Source organism: Carettochelys insculpta, chromosome 22 (genome assembly GCF_033958435.1).
Source record: "Carettochelys insculpta isolate YL-2023 chromosome 22, ASM3395843v1, whole genome shotgun sequence".
In the NCBI taxonomy this organism is placed as follows: domain Eukaryota; kingdom Metazoa; phylum Chordata; order Testudines; family Carettochelyidae; genus Carettochelys; species Carettochelys insculpta.
The window spans coordinates 17,549,962-17,563,221 of NC_134158.1; positions in this window are offsets into that span (position 1 = coordinate 17,549,962).

A 13,260-nucleotide genomic window follows, 5' to 3' on the forward strand; every position below is an offset into this window, starting at 1 on the left:
TCCTGTCTTGCGTGCCAATGAAAATCGGCTCACTTGCCACGCTTGGAACCCCTGCCAGGGGTTGCTGACCCCTGCTCAAGCTAGTGTGCGCTGTAAGCTGGGCACTTGGACGGCCACTCGGGAGAGATTCAAATGCTGCCCAGCTGATTAGTGTGTCTACTGGTGGTGCACATTCACACATCCTTTGGGGCACGTAAATTTTTTTCTGCGCATGAATTAAAAAAAGCTGCATGCAGATGGGAGAAATTAGAGAGCCCATTGTCTACTGGCTGGAGCCAGTGTTTCAAACTCCACCTCAGCACCCAGGGGTATTTCTGAGATCACAAGTTCTTAGCAGCTGTGAGCTCAGAACCAGATATTTTTCAGCCTGTCTAGTTCAGGCTGCTGAACCTGTCCTTTTGTAACAAATGAGCAGAAAATGCATATCTTCTCAGGGTGCAGCCTCAAAAGAATGGGGCATAGGGTTGCCATATTAAAAAAAACGGACACCCCTGAGTATATCTGTATGATTATCTACCAATGTATATTGTATTAATGTGTTATAGTATATTTAGTACATTAACACAATGTGCATTGGTAGATACTGATGCGTTCCCACTCAGGTGTGTCCTCTGTTTTGACAGGTCCAATACGGTAACCCTAATGAGACTGGAGGTGGGTAATTTGCATTCCCATCCTCCCACCTATTTCATAGGAGAGCCTCTCCCTAGCAGTTTAATTTTGTCTGTCCCATTGCTTTAAATGAGTTCTCTGAGTCACAGAACACTTGCCACCTGCCTCTCCCTGACCAATCTTACACACAGTCCTACAAACATTTACATTGTTAACCCAGCGAATTCACAAAATACCCAGTTCAACAAACTTTGTCCAGCCCATTGCAGGTACGGCTGATATTGGTCACAGTCAAGTGCTGGTTTTAACACTGCCCAGGCTTTGGAGTGTTACACTGTAACTAAATAGAGGCACTTCAGATTAGATATCTTGAGTCACACCCTTAAAGATGACCACGTGAGAGTTACGAATTTATTCCTGGAACTTCATGTTCAGATAATGATCCCAGGCCAAGATCACAGCATCTGGGTATCAGGTGGTGTTACTGATGGGGGGACTGTCCTGTCCATAGGGCAGCTTCTACAGGCTCCCTCAAAGTGTGGAGTGGCCTCTTTGAACTGTCCTATGGATGGAACAGCTCTGTCTAGGGCAGGAGTCTGCAACCTGCAAAGGGCTTTTTTTGTGGCTCCCAACCCTATAATTACAAAGTAAAAAAAAACCAAACCCTCCTGATTCGTTTTGATATTTTGGTGAACATCTAAAAGCACAAATAAGAACAACCCACATCTAAATAGCAAATGATACGTGATCGCAAAATGTTGGGAAACTCCCCCCTTAATATGTGCAGTGCATTCTGGGATATACGTGTGGGCTGTTCTTGAAATAGGGATTACAGACAATATGGTTTGAGGTTATTTATTCAGGACTGTCTCATATTCACCTGCAGTGCAGCTCTTAATTAGTGAGTTTTTTTACCAAATTCAGAAAAAAATGGGTCGTCGTCTTCTGTTAGTTACTGAGCCCTGGTGTATGGGTTCCTTTTCAACAATACAACGCAGAACTAGCAGAAGCCCCCACCCAGTGACTTGGGAAAATGACACCCGACCCCTTGGAGTCTGTAGGAGACAATACAGGTTGAACCTCTCTTGTCTGGCAACATCCATAATCCGGCATGATTTTACTTAGCCAGATGACCACTTGGGCCCATAAAGTTTGTTTACAGCCACTAGGCCTGGCTGTCAGTGTTCTGTGCTGTTATTTAGCTGTAATTTACCCTTCGATGTCTCCTAAGAGCCCAGTCAGCAGTAGATGTGTTGGTGATGCTTCTAAACCATATTGACCTCCCAGCGTCTGGCAAATTATCTCGTCCAGCACCACTCAGGTCCCCAGGCTATTAGCCAGGCTGAGCAAAGAATGGTGTCCCTGGCCTCTGTTTGTCCAGGCTGGAGACGGATGGCAGGAGACATCGCTTGATCGTTGTCTGTTCGGTCCACTCCCTCTAGGGCACCTGGCATTGGTAGGCCAACCATATCTTTCTGTCCCAAATACAGGGCGGGGAGATATGGGGGGCAGGGGCAGCTCCTCCTGGCTCCACCAAGCCCTGGGGAGCCGGGAAGGAGACGGCAGCCACCAGGAGCCCTGGGGAAGTGGCAAGGCCATGGCAGCCACCCATGCTCCCCCGTTTTCCCGAGGCTTGGGGAAGTGACTCCTGCCTGCGCAGCTGCTGGCGGGAAAGGTCACGGGGAGGGCTCAAACACGGGACAATGAGTCCCTTTGAAAAAATAAGGCAGGATGCCTTTTTGGCATCCCAAACACGGGACAGATGGTCACCCTGGGGACTGTCGGCGCACAGGATACTGGACTGGATGGACCTTTGGTCTGACCCAGTCTGGCTGTTCTGATGTTCAGGGTGCCAGACTAGAGAGGTTCACCCTGTACTTCCCTTCTTGCAAGCACAGAGCCTGAGCGTAGAGAAGACACTTAATGAAAAGCAGGGAAGTCACCCAGTGTCACCCGGGGAACCTGCCACACACAGGGTTCATGAGCTGCAACCATGAGCTAAGGACCAGCTGCAGAGTACACTGGGCAGTGTCTTTTGCTCCAGGTGCTTAACTCTGACCACCCAAGCTTCCTTTAAAGTGCTGCTGCCTCCACCACACGCAGGGCTGTCCCTACGGGGGAAGTGGGGTCTCGGTCAACTCCCCCCAGTGCCCCAGATGCAGGGCCCAGGGCAGCCCTTCTGCCCAGCTCCTTTGCTGAAGCCAGGCAGATTTTAGGGGTGGGGGGCTTGCGATGCAGGTCAGCGGCAGGGGTCAGCCCCCCCCCCACCACTCACTGCAGCAGTGGGAATCAGAACAGCCTGCCCTGCCCTGCCCTGCCCCCCGCACCTGCAGCCTGGTGAGGGGAGGGGCAACCTCTGTTCCCTGCCCCACCCCCATCCCAGGGTCCTGCCCCCGGCAGCATTTTGGGAAAATGCCTGGAGGTTTTTGAGCGTGAGGTAACACAGGAGGCAGCTCCATCAGGCAGCGTTTCTGTGTATAGGGGGGTCCGTCCTGTCCATGGGGCAGCTTCTGCCGCCCGCCCCCCCACAGGGTCGGGCAGGGCAGGGCAGTGGGTGCCCTGCAACCCAGCCACGGGATGTCAGAAGCAGCCACTGAAGCCCCCCCAAAAGTGCAGGGCCAAAACATCCTATGGACGGGAGGGCTCTGCCCACGCCCCACGCACAGTTTCACCTGCTCAGGGAAAGCCGGAGCTGTCGGGGCAGCTGCACGTGCTGGGGTCCCACGGGGGCTGGTTGGTTACAATATTATACAACCCTCTGGGACTGGCTCTGAAGTGACTACAGGGGGTTTCCTGGGCCACTTCCCCGTGCGTGGCCCCTGACAATGTAGCCTCCTTACTTCCTGGACTTGGTTCTGTCTCCTACTTACCGCTGACCCGGAAAGGACCTTTCCAGAGGTGAAGAAGAGCTCCCCTGTCACACGCTGGCCCAACACACGGGATTACCTCACCCTCCTTGTCTCTCTCATCTCCCAGGACCTGCGTGGCTGCAGCAATACAGCCTGGGTCGTTTTGAAGACCAAATCCAGTTCCTTTGCTCAGAGCCATTCTCAGGGGCTTGGGAACTGGGTGGTCGCCCGGGGCTGCCCCTTTCAAGGGGCTGCCAAAAAGCCGGTCTGGTGTGTTGGGCTCGGGTGCTCCCTCGGCAGTCAGCTTTCCCCGGCACTGTGCACTCCTGAGCCGGCGCTCTGCCCCCAAGCTGGTCCTGGGTGGCCCCTGCCATGTTGCCTGCGCTCTGCACCCCACAGACGCTCTGCTCCCAGGCAGCCCCCACCACACTGCGCGCTCCAGGATTGGGCCGGCTGCTGGGTATAGAGCTGGGGCGGAGTGCTGGGCTCGGGGTTATTGTGGGGCTGCCATTTTCAAGGGGCCGCTGAAATTTACTCGGGGCTGGCAGTTGGCTAGGACCTGCCCTGCCTTTGCTATGGCAGGGAAGGGTTTGAACCAACCAAGCCAAAAGCCTGGGAAGGGAGTTGGTCTTGAATATGCAAATAGCTTTACTGGCAGGAAGAGAAAAGTGTTTCTCCTGTCCCTGGAAACACTAGGAAAGGGTGACAGATCTCTCTGCAACCAGACACCTGCCTCTGCCCAGGGCAGGGAATAATCCCCAACCAATCTATACCCGTGCACCAGGGATGTGAGTCACACGTACGCTCACGAGTAAAGTCCCAGAAGCCTTGAGCTGCAGCTGGTGGAGACGGCTGGCAGGCTGCCCTCCGGGGGAAGCAGAAGCAGAGCTGAGCCCTCTGGTAACTGAGTCCCCAGCCTGGAGGGGAACCGAGGCCTGGTCTGTACCCCAGGTGTGGGGGCCTGAGGCAACCTCCCGCTGGTGCCACAGGCCTGCCCCTGCCCTCCTGTCCCATTCCCCCAGGCAAGGGGGTTGGGGGCTACCTGAAGCTGAGGGGTGGGCACAGCAGAGGCAACAGGTCACTTCCCAGCCCCTGCCCTCACCTCAAAGGGGCGGAGTGGCAGCCTGCTCTGCCGCGGTTCCCTCCCGGCCCTCCGTGTCTTGCTTCTCCAGAGGTGGTGGAGCCAGAGGGGCGCTCTGTTTCCCACTGCTGCAGAGAAGCGAGGCGCAGCAGGCTGGGAGGGTGGGGTAGGGAAGTGCAGCGCAGCAGAGGGAGTTGCCTGCCACTCCTGCTGCTCCCATAGCAAGGGCAGGGCTCTTGCACCATGCCTGGCGCTCAGCTCCAGGTACCCCGTCCCCATCCAAAGGCCCATCGGGGCAGCTGCTGCGGGGCTTCCAAAAGCACGGGGCCTGGGGCAACTACCCCAGTTTGTCCTACCACTAAATGTGAGGAGACACAGGCTGGTATGCAGGACCGCCAAACACTGCTCCCTGGAAGCCAGGCACTTCTACAGCTGCCCAGGAGAGAGCCCAATGCTGGCCAGCTGATAAGCAGAGCGCCCACAGCTAGGTTTTGTGATCCTACGGGTAGTCCGCATTTCCACATGCCTTGGTGCACGTTCATTTATTCTGTGCATGGACGGAAAAAAAAATCCACACATGGGAAAGAGCAGAAGGAAAGCTGCTGCCAAATATGCATGCTCGCGTGAACCTAAGCACGGCCCTGTCTGCATGTGCCGATATCCCTGTCAAACTGAAATTTCCCCTTCCTGCTGCTGACAAAGTGGCTTCCAACCCACAAAAGCTGGTGCTCAGAGTGGCTAGCCTGCGAGGTGAACCAGGACGCTTCATGTGGTGCTGTTGCCAGGAAAAAAAAAAAAAAGAGCAAACAAGGTCCTAGGATGGATTAACAGGAGTATCGTGAGGAAGATATGAGAAGTCACTCTTCCGCTCTACTCTGCGCTGATTAAGCATCAGCTGGAGTACTGTGTCCAGTTCTGGGCACCACATTTCAAGAAAGATGTGGAGAGATTGGAGAGGGTCCAGAGGAGAGCAGCAGGAATGACTAAAGGTCTAGAGAACATGAGCTGTGAGGGACGACTGCAAGAACTGGGCTTGTTTATTTTACGAAAGAGAAGGCTGAGAGGGGACATGATAGCGGTTTTCGAGTACCTTAAAGAGGTTTACAAGGAGGAGGGAGAAAAATTGTTCTCCTTGGCCTCTGAGGATAGGACAAGAAGCAATGGGCTTAAACTGCAGCAAGGGAGGTTTAGGTTGGACATCAGGAAAAACTTCCGAACCGTCAGTGTGGTTAAACACTGGAATAAATTGCCTAGAATGGTTGTGGAATCTCCATCACTGGAGATTTTTAAGAGCAGGTTGGATAGACACCTCTCGGGGATGGTCTAGATGGTGCTTGGTCCTGCTGAGAGGGCAGGGGACTGCACTCAATGGCCTCTCGAGGTTCCTTCCAGTTCCAGGGTTCTATGATTTTGACACACAAACGAGTTACAGCCTCAGGTTTTAAAAAGGTAACGTAAGTGTCTACAAGTGAGCAGGTCTATGTTCTCTAGGCATGACCCCCTGTCAAGCAGCAGGGGGATCTCTGACACCAGGGCATGGTCTAGATTGGTGGAGGACTGTGACACCCTGATCCTGAATCTAGTCTGCCCCAGGGTGAGGGAAGGGTAAAGCAGCCAGAAGGCTGCGGTGGTAACAGTGATGCTCCCTCCACTTTGCCAGAGAGGACTTGCCAATGGGGGGAGCCCCCTGCCTCACCAGACTCTGTGCTGCCAGAGCCCCAAAAATATATCTGACTTCAGACCAAACTTGGAGGGGGACAAATGTCCACTGATTCTCCAGTGCTGAGGGGGTCACTCCCTACCCTAACCTCAGAGTTCCTCAGCATGTGGCTGTGGTACCCTGTGGGCCCCAAAGGGTTAATACTGCTGCTGGAAGGATGCAGGGAGTGGGAGGTGTGAGTGCGTCACCTGGCTGTATGGGGGAAATCAGTCTGCTGGGTCTGGATTGGCTCACAAGCAGGAACCCCAACCTTGGAACAGGCCGTTAAGGAGCAGGGCACATCCCCAAACTGGGTGTGAGTTCTGCACTTAGATTCCACCAACGCAGTTACAGGCGTAAACCCCTTAGGCGGTACAGGAGCCTTATGGCAGAGTCACAGATGGTCTCGTCAGCATGGCTCTCTATCTTGCACCCAACACAAGCTTGGCTCTGCAATGGAGAGTCACTTCACATTAAATAACCAAACCAAACCCCACCCCCAACCCACCTCCTCCCAGTAATATTCAGGTTACTCCAAGTCCCAAACAACTGGACACTTATCCCAGCTCAATTGCATTGCAGATCTCAAACCAAAGACAACACCTATAGCCAATCCATCAGTAAACTCACTAAAGATTTAGGACTCATAAAAAGAAAGCAGAATCATTTATAAGGTTAAAACTGGAAACATACACACACATTAACTCAGGAACCGATCCCTTCAACAAACCCCATTGCCAGCTCTGTCCATGTATGTGTCAACATCACAGCACCGAACCACATCAGCCACGCCATCAGAGGCATGTCCACTGATGTCACAATAAGCCATCGTGTGCCCACAACGCGCCTCTGCCACATACATTGGCCAAACTGGACAGTTTCTGCGCCAAAGGAAGAAGGGACATAAGTCTGACGTCAGGAATTGAAATACATGCAAACCTAGGGGGGAACACTTTAGCCTTGCTGGACGTTCCATAACGGATTAAAAATTGATTTAAAATGGTTCTGCAAAAAAAAATTACCAAAAAATTATAGAGGGAGACATCTGCGTTGGAATTCATTTACAAATGTGACTCATTTCACCTAGGGCTGAACACAGATCTTAACTCTGTAGTGCATTAATTACAGGAGCAATATTCCCACCTTTGCTATTTGCAGAAATGCAACACGTCCTACTTAATTTCCTGAATCAGCTGGTCCTACTAATGACAGTAACCCTTTCAGTAACCCTGTCTCTCCCCTCTCCTGCTATAAAAGCTCTGGATTCTACTTTTCTGCTTCAGTCATCTGAAGAAATGAGTACTACCCATGAAAGCTCATGACCTAATAAACGTATGAGGTTTGGTCTACACTGCCACGGAAGAGCGACCCGCTCAGGGCCAATGTTCCAGGGTTTTCATTCATGCATGCATGAAACAGCGTTTTTTGGGGTCAAAGTCGACCTCAGAATTCCTTGCAAGTGGTGCAGTTTAAGGAAGGTCAACAGGAGAAACATCCCCATCAACCTTCCTCCACATAGACACCCAGTATAGTAGACTGCTGATAAGTCGATTTTAGCTATGCAGTTGGCGCAGCTAAAATTGCGCATCAGCGGTCGACTGCTACATCTAGTACAGACACAGTCTTAGCCTCTAAGGTGCTACAGAACAGCTTGTTATTCCCATGCTGATTTTCAGTTCTGTGCCTAGATTTCATCAACCCAGTCACAAGTGTGAAATCCTTCGGCACTGCAGTGACAGAGAGAGAGCCGTGTTAGACTGTATTCTATCAAAACCAAAAAGCAGTCAAGTAGCACTTTAAAGACTAACAAAATAATTGATTAGGCGATGAACTTTCATGGGACAGACGCACTTCTTCAGATCATAGCCTTACCTGAACAAGGTGGAGTCACAGATGGTCCCTCTGGCCTGTATCGGAAGGGGTATCCGTGTTAGTCTGTATTCACAAAAACAAGAAGTCCTGTGGCACTTTATAGACTGCATCTGACAACACGCATCTGATGAAGCGGGTCTTTGCCCACAAAAGCTTATGCTCCAAAAAATCTGTTAGTCTATAAGGTGCCGCAGGACTTCTCGTTGTTGCTTTGGCATGGTACTGTATCTTGCAACCTATGCAAGCTTGGTTCTGTGATAGATGGATAGTACCAGAGAGGTCGCCGGGTTAGTCTGTGCTCCAACAAAACAAAGCAGCAGAAATGTAGCTCGTTAAAGGCTAGCAAAATAATTTATTTGGTCTGTCCCACAAAAATTCATCACCGAATAAATCATTTTGTTAGTCTTTAAAGTGCTCCATTTCTGCTGCTTTGTTCTGTGATAGATGATCACTTTACATAAAAATAATCACCATAATGACACTAAGCTAGGAGGTCAGGTAGATACATTGCAGGGTAGGGATAGGGTCCAGAGTGACCTAGACAAATTGGAGGATTGGGCCAAAAGAAATTTGATGAGGTTCAACAAGGAGAAGTGCAGAGTCCTGCACTAGGGATGGAAGAATCTCAAGCACTAGAGAAGTTATTATTCCCCTCTACTCAGCACTGGTGAGGCCACATCTGGAGTATTGCGTGCAGTTCTGGGCCCCTCAGTATAGAAAGGATGTGGATGCATTGGAGAGGGTTCAGTGGAGGGCAATGAAAATGATTAAGGGGCTGTAGAACATGACCTATGAGGAGAGGCTGAGAGATTTGTGCTTATTTAGTTTGCAGAAGAGAAGACTGAGGGGTGATTTGATAGCAGCCTTCAACTTCCTGAAAGGGGGCTCTAAAGAGGATGGAGAGAGACAGTTCTCAACGGTGACAGATGGCAGAACAAGGAGCAATGGGCTGAAGTTACAGAGGGAGAGGTGTTGGTTGGATATTAGAAAACTATTTCACCATGAGGGTGGTGAAGCACTGGAATGCATTACCCAGAGAGGTGGTGGAATCTCCATCCCTAGAGGTTCAGTCCCAGCTTAACGTGGTCCTGGCTGGGATGATTTAGTTGGGGTTGATCCTGCTTTGGGCAGGGGCCTGGTCTAGATGACCTCCTGAGGTCCCCTTCAGCCCTAGAATTCTATGATTGATAATATTTAGGTTACTCCAAGTCTCAAAAAACCAGTCACTCACCCCAGGTCAGTTGCATTTCGGATCTCAAACCAAAGACAACACCAGTAGCGAATCCAGTAATAAACTCGCTCAAGAATTAGGCCTAAGAAAAAGGAAGGAGAGTTATTTAGATGGTTGAAACTTGCAAACACGCCTGTTTCAGAGGGGTCACCGCGTTAGTCTCTTTCAATAAAAACGGGGAGTCAAGTGGCACTTTAAAAACTAGCAAATTTATTTGGGCATCAGCTTTCCCACTTGGCCAGGTGCATGAAGTGGAAACTTCAGTTTGGCAGAGATATATACACATGCAAAGAGGTTAGCACCAGACTTCTGCAGAGTAATGTATCTCACCCCTCCGTGCATGCAAGGCCATGGCCTAGACGGTGGCTGGTCCTGGGGCTGGAGTCAATGGCCTCTCGAGGTCCCTTCCAGTTCCAGTGTTCTATGATTTTGATTCTACGCAGCCTGAGCCTGAAAGTCGGCAATTATTTTTAAAAAGATAGGAAAAATAAAGACAAAATTCTTACTGGAGCCTAGTATGAAAAACTATACTAATGTTCCAGCAAAATTTCACCCTGTGTGCTTCCAGCAAGGTTACCCACCAAACCTGACTTCAGGTCAGGGCCCCACTCATAAAGTTCAGGGGATGTTTCCTTTCCTCTTCTAAGGTGCAGAGAATATGATCAGGGAGGGCCGAGCCATCCCCAGAGGGCTGTTTGGCCTGGAGCAACTCCCTTGGGGCCAGGGCAGCCCTTCTGTTGCAGACCCCACCTCTGCCCCATCCCACCCCTTCCCCAAACCCCAGTCCTGCTCCACCCTCACACTGCCCCTGACCCCTCTCCGCAGCAACTTGAGCCAGGGGATTACAGGGGTCTGGCATGAAGCAGAAGCAGGGGCCTTCCCCTTGCACTCAATGCAGCGAGACCCAGGGCAGCCCAGAAGCCTGCTCCACACCACCCACCTCTCCTGGCTTGAAGCACTCAGCTTCTCCACGGCAGTGGGAACGGAGTACCCGGGGCCAGGGCACTTTGCATCCTGTAGCCATGAGTGTGTGGGGGACTCTCCTGGTGCTGTCACCCCCCAACAAGCCCAGTAATCCCCCGGGTCCCTTCCATCCATAGGACAATTGAGGCAGTTGCCACAAGGCCCCCAAAAGCACAGGGACTGGGGTGGCCACCCCGAATCTCCCTATGGCTCTGGAGGGAGTGAGAGGTGTCTGCCCCTTCTTTTATAGTCCTGTCACCCCTTTGAGAAGCGCTCCCGGCTGGGAGCGAGAGGACAGGCAATCGGGTGAGGAAAGGAAACTCCCCAGGGTTTCGTTGCTGCGAAGTAAAGTTTTGTCGCTGCCAAAGAAAGTTCACAAAGGCTTTGTCTGCACAGCCTGTCTTAAAACGAAATACATAAATAAAGGGAGATAAACCTACCACATAGAACTGGCAGGGGCCTGGACAGGTCATTGAGTCTAGTCTACTGCCCTTACTGCAGGATCAAGCACCATCCCTACCATAGTTTTGTTTTTTATAAATCTATTTGCCCCAGATCCCTAAAGGGCCCTCTCACGGGCTGAGCCCACAACCTGCCTTTAGCAGGTCAACGCGCAAACCACTGAGCTAGGACGACCACATCTCCCTGTCCCACACACAGGACAGGGCGATATGGGGGAGAGGGGCGGCTCCTCCAAGCCCTGAGGAGTTAGGAGGAGGTGGCAGCTGCCAGTGATCCCCAGGAATCCCGGGAAGCTGCAGCTGCTGGCGATCCCCAGCAGCCCCAGGGATGAGGCAGCTGCCCGTGACCCCCAGGAGACCCGGGGAAGCCACAGCTGCCAGCCTCCCCAGGAGCCCTGAGGAAGCCGCAGCCCATGGAGATTCCCAGAAGCTGCCCATGCTCTCCCTGCTTCCCGGAGCTCGGCTGCCGGTGGAAAAGGGCGGGAGGGACGTCCCAAATATGGGACAAAGAGTCCCTTTTAAAAAGACAAGTCAGGACGCCTTTTTGGCCTCCCAATACGGGACAGATGGTCACCTTCCCCTGAGCAATCCTTGCCCCCAACACGTCCATGTCGCCAACAGTCCAGCACCGGAGACACCGTTGGTTGGCTCTTTCCTGAACTGACCACTTTCACCCCCAACCAGCGGCGTTCACGCTGTCCGCAGATAGTGCTCGAGCCCATGGCACGCTGGTCACACGGGCTCTTGTGGCAGCAAAGCTCTTGTGGTTTTCTGGAGGGAGGAGGGTTTAATACCTCTGAACAAGAACAAATTGGTGCCTGCTTTGCCAGTGCAGAGACTGCCTGAGGAGATAAAGGTGGAGGTGCCAGCTTGGCCTTTGTCTGGGAGGAACTGGTTCAGCCACACCACAGACATCTCTGGGAAACACACTTCAGGTGTGATTTCAGCTGGTGTTTGCAATTTAACGTAGGAGGAGGGAATGGGCCTTTTGCCATAATACAGCTGATCAGCACATTTCCAGGTATCTTAATCCTGTTCCAATGTAGTGGCAAAGATTTATATATTGTTTTTACCAGGGGTGGGTGATAATTGTTTATGGGGGACCACTGCAAGATTTTGGTAAGTGGTCAAGGGCTGCACTTTCCTGGGGGGTGGGGGGTGCAGGGTCTGGGAGTGAGGTTGGGTGCAGAACGGAGCTCGGGGTGGGGGGCTGGGGTGCAGGAGACAGTGGGAGTTTGGATGAAGGAAGGAGTTGTGATCTGGGGTGGGGCAGGGGAGGCTTGCGGTGCAGAGTCCAGGAGGGGGTATGGGTGCAGGAGAGGATTCCAACCTGGGGGACGGATGTAGGAGCGGCTGAAGGGTCTGGGAGAGAGTTGGGGTGCACTGCCAGAAGCCACCTCCGGCCAATGGGAGCTGAGAAATTGTGCGACATTACCCCAGCTCCCTGCAAAATCTCACAGCTCTTATCGGCCAGAAACCGGCCAATGGGAGCTGACAGATTTTGCTGGGGGTGGAGGCAGCACCTGAAACTCTACCCCCTCTGCAGTTTTAGGAGCTGTAGCTTTCCAGGGGCTGTATCTTGCCTGCCCTGGGTTTATAGCCTTGGCACTAAATAACTCACCAAAGGAGAAAGGACCTGAGGGGTGCCCCTGTTAGTCCGTATCCACAAAAACAACGAGAAGTTCAGTGGCACCTTATAGGCTAACAGATTTATTGGAGCGTGAGCTTTCTTATGCATCTGACAAAGAGGGTCTTTGCCCACAAAAGCTCACGCTCCAATAAATCTGTTAGCCTATAAAGTGCCACTGGACTTCTCGTTTTTTTAAAGGAGAAAGACGTGTGGCAGCCTGCAGATGAAGGACTTCAAGGGAAAAGAGTTAGGGCTGCATCTACGCTACAGTGACCTGTCGACAGAAGTTACTGTGGCAAGAGATCTTCCGGCAAAACGTCTGTCGTCAGATTGCAGCCACCCAGGAAAGCGGATCGCTCTGCCGATAGAGTGCAGCCCGACTGCCTGGGCGCTCTCTCGACAGAAGGGCCAACCAGAAGCACAGCGGACAGGGCTGCCCGGTGACCCAGAAGCCCTGTCTGTCGACAGAGCCGCCCCTCCCGCCCAGGAACGTCCCCACGGCTTTTTTGTCGACAGAGGCTGTTGCGAAAGGTGCTCTGCCTCGTCGGGGGAGGGGCCGAAGGCTGCCGACCAACGTGCCAAGTTCCGTCACCGGTTCGTCACCAGAACGCATTTCAGTGTGGACGCTGCGCGAGTTTTGTTGACGAACCTCTGCAGCGTAGCCGCAGCGCTCGTTTCGGAGTAAACTGTCCTTGCGTGGGAGGACCGGAGGGCAAACCTCTCAATGCAGCCCTCGCTTTGAGCCGCCAAAGGAGAAGCCTGGAAGGGCCGGTGCCAGGGAGCCCTCTAATTTTTCCAGCCCCTGAGGGGAATGAATTTTCTTATGTGCACCAAGGTGGAGGGGACGTGCAACGCATCACCC